Here is a 4043-nt window from a genome sequence, read left to right as displayed (position 1 = left end):
GGGAGTGGGCGAGAATACTTTCGCACGCAGTTTACACCGCGGTCAAGTGTCGAATGCTATAGAATGTGCCTGCTAGGTCCACAGAAGAAACTCGTATAGGCATGCGTATTCAAATACAGAGGTATGTAAACAGGCAGAATACGGCGCTGCGGCCGTCAACGCCTAAGTAAGTCAACAAGTGTCTGGCGCAGTCGTTAGATCGGGTACTGCTGCTACAATGGCAGATTATCAAGATTTAAATGAGTTTGAACGTGGTGTTTAAGTCACGCGCGGGCATTGAGACACAGCATCTCCGAGATAGCGATGAAGTGGCGACCATTTCAAGAGTGTACCGTGAATATCAGGAATCCGGAAAAAGTCAAATCTCCGACATCGCTGCGGCCGCAAAAAGACCCTGCAAGAACTGGACCAACGAATATTAAAGAGAATCGTTCAACGTGACAGAAGTGCAACCCTTCCGTAAACTGCTGCAGATTTCAAAGCTGGGCCATTAACAAGTGTCAGCGTGCTAACCATTCAGCGAAACGAAATGATAATTAAATGGACACCCTAGCTGCAAACAGGCGTTGATGTACTTCATTGGGGACATGTTGAAAATGTGTGCCCCGACCGGGACTCGAACCCGGGATCTCCTGCTTACATGGCAGACGCTCTATCCATCTGAGCCAGAGGATAGTGCGTCTGCAGGGACTTATCCCTTGCACGCTGCCCGTGAGATCCACATTCCCAACATGTCCAACACCACTACATTCGTAGCGCGCCTAATAGATGTTTGCCCATCATACTCATTACTCGTGGCAGATTAATCTACCAAGTCCCGTACGAGTTCGGGCATAGCGTGTGCGTTCGCACAAGAAGGTCAATGGCCTCATATTAATGAGTATGATGGGCAAACATCTATTAGGCGCACTACGAATGTAGTGGTGTGGACATGTTGGGAATGTGGATCTCACGGGCAGCGTGCAACGGATAAGTCCCTGCAGACGCACTATCCTCTGTGCCCGCGGTGGCTCAGATGGATAGAGCGTCTGCCATGTAAGCGGGAGATCCCGGGTTCGAGTCCCGGTCGGGGCACACATTTTCAACATGTCCCCAATGAAGTACATCAACGCCTGTTTGCAGCTAGAGTGTCCATTTAACTATCATTTCATTTCTAGCAAAGCTGCATGGTCATCCACGGAAACTGTTCTTTCGGGAACAGATACTACCGTCATATATATTCAGCGAAACATCATCGATGTGGACTCTCGGAGCTGAAGGCCCAGCTCGTGTACCCTTGATGACTGCATTACACAAAGCTTTACGCCTCGCCTGGGCCCCTCAACATCAACATTTGACTGTTGATGAGTGGAAACATGTTGCCTGGTGAGACGAGTCTCGTTTCAAATTCTATCGAAAGGATGGACGTGTACGGGTATGGAGATAACCTCATGAATTCATGGTCCGTGCATGTCAGCCGGGTGCTGTTCAAGCTAGTGGAGGCTCTGTAATGGTGTGGCGCGTGTGCAGTTGAAGTGATATGGAACACCTGACACGTCTAAATACGACTCCCACAGATGACACGTACGTAAGAATCCTGTCTGCTCACCTGTATCCATTCATATGAAGCTGGTATCTGTACAGATATCATTGATCTTGCAGCTCTCGAAGAATGAAGTTATAACGAAATCTAGACCTTTCGCTGCTTACAGGCGTTGATAAATATTGACGGGGCAGTTGTAAAATGTGTTCCCTCACAGGGATTCGATCCCGGGACCTCCTGCTTACATGCTAGTCGCTCTGTCTTTTTTTATTCTTTGTTGATCTCATTTTGTTCTATTGCGGCTCCAGGGGCTTCTTCTCTCTGGCACGCTTCCCGTGGGACCCACACTTTCCACCTTTCTGTCCACACACTACGCGTCTGCCATGTAAACAGGAGGTCTCGGGTTCGAGTCCCGGTTGGGGCACACATTTTTCAACTGTCGCTGTTGATATTTATCAACGTCTGTAAGCAGCGAAAGGTCTAGATTTCATTATAACTTCATGCATCCACTCATGTCCATTGTACATTCCGATGGACTTGGGCAATTACAGCAGAACAATGCGACACCCCACACGTCTAGAATTGCTACAGAGTGATTCCAGGAACACTCTTCTGAGTTTAAACACTCCCCAGACATGAACATTATTGAGCATATCTGGGATGCCTTGCAACGTGCTGTTCAGAAGAGACCTCCACCCCCTCGTATTCTTACGGATTTACGGACAGCCCTGCAGGATTAATGGTGTCAATTCCCCCCCAGCACTGCTTCAGAAATTAGTCTAATCCAAGCCACGTCGTTTTGCGGCACTTCTGTGTGCTCGCGGGGGCCCTACACGATATTAAGCAGGATTACCAGCTTCTTTGACTCTTCAGTGTAATTCGGAGAGCGCAAACGAATCATTCGTCTACGTTCACATCTACATACATGTGCTGTAAAACAAACACTGCGTATATCAAATTTTAGAGAAGGCGTGCCCTTTTTATGCGACAAAAATGCCACAGGCGCACCGTTTCCCAACAAGAGATCCACGAATGTTTTGACGCTATTGATGTTCAGAGACAGTGTTGATGTCATCGCCATCAATCTCGGCTGACTAGAACCCGATGAAACAGGTCTGGGACGCAATCAGCTGCCAGCCCCACGTTCACTAACCACTAGCCCGTAATTTGCGGGAAACGCGCTATACACTATTAAGTCAGTAGTTACACAATGAGGTGACATAGCCGCGCGGGATTAGCCGAGCGGTCTGGGGCGCTGCAGTCATGGACTGAGTGGCTGATCCCGGCGGAGATTCGATACCCTCCTCGGGCATGGGTGTGTGTGTGTCTGTCCTTCGGATAATTTAGGTTAAGTAGTGTGTAAGCTTAGGGACTGATGACCTTAGCAGTTAAGTCCCATAAGATCTCACACACATTTTTTTGAGGTGACATAAGTCATGGGATAGCGATATGCACATATAAAGATGGCGCTAGTAGCACGTACACAAGATACAAAAGGGTAGTGCATTGGCGAAGCTGTCATTTGTACTAAGGTGATTGACGTAACAGTTTTCCGACCTAATTAAGGGGAGGAACCGGTGAAACTTCAATCCGGGCTTAAAAAGTTCGCAGGAGCCTGAGAATTTGTTTCATGACATATCATGGCATGCCGAGTTCAGTGGGTGGATCCAATTTGCTAAACAAAATTTTTTCCTGCTTTCTGATTTTTGAGTTTTGAAAAACCAATATTTTTTCAAATGCATGCGTGGTGTTGTTGGTTGTCACAGACTGCAGTCACAAAAAAGTTTGAGCCAAAAATGTTTATAACTGACGGAGGAGTGGCGTATTTTTAATATAACTGTTTTGATTTTTTTTAAACAAGTTGAAATATAGTTAGTTTTCTATCAGTAGATAGATACCTGCGGTGCAGCAGTTTGATTGAAATATTAACAGCCGGCTTCTAGGCTCTTCAGTCCGGAACCGCGCGACCACTACGGTTGCAGGTTCGAATCCTGCCTCGGGCATGGATGTGTGTGATGTCCTTAGGTTACTTAGGTTTAAGTAGTTCTAAGTTCTAGGGGGCTGATGATCTCAGATGGTAAGTCCCATAGTGCTCAGAGCCATTTTAACCGTATTTCAACCATTTGAAATATTAATTTTATATGAATATGTCTGTTTATGTGCATAATCTGTACGATCATCCGTAATCGTGTATGTATATCTGCCTAGTCTATATGAACACCGGAAATCAACGTAAATAAATAACTATAAATAGAATTTAGGTTTTTTTGCAATTTGCAGATATGTGGATTTATGTTCGTCCATTGTGAACTGAAATATTTATAAACTTTCTGGTCCAGGATAGGTGGCGGCTGGTTTGCGAGGTTCATAGGACTGGCAGATGACCAACACTTGGACACAGTCCAGTTAGTTTACATTACTTTGTTATACCGTGGTACATAGATAAACACTGGTGGTGAACGCCGCTGCAGTCTAACAACTCTAACGCGACGCGGAAGCCTGGCGATTGATGACAGCACCA

The 4043-nt window shown here is 46.2% G+C and overlaps 1 non-coding gene across 1 annotated transcript; it reads left to right on the top strand.

Annotated features, from left to right (window-relative positions):
- Nucleotides 1-999: 999 nt before the first annotated feature.
- On the top strand, nucleotides 1000-1074 carry Trnat-ugu (transfer RNA threonine (anticodon UGU)). Its single transcript has one exon. It is a non-coding gene; the product is annotated as a tRNA-Thr (tRNA).
- The last annotated feature ends 2969 nt before the right edge of the window (nucleotides 1075-4043 follow it).

This window comes from Schistocerca cancellata, chromosome 3 (assembly GCF_023864275.1).
Source record: "Schistocerca cancellata isolate TAMUIC-IGC-003103 chromosome 3, iqSchCanc2.1, whole genome shotgun sequence".
NCBI lineage: Eukaryota > Metazoa > Arthropoda > Insecta > Orthoptera > Acrididae > Schistocerca > Schistocerca cancellata.
This window is presented reverse-complemented; position numbering and strand designations above follow the sequence as displayed.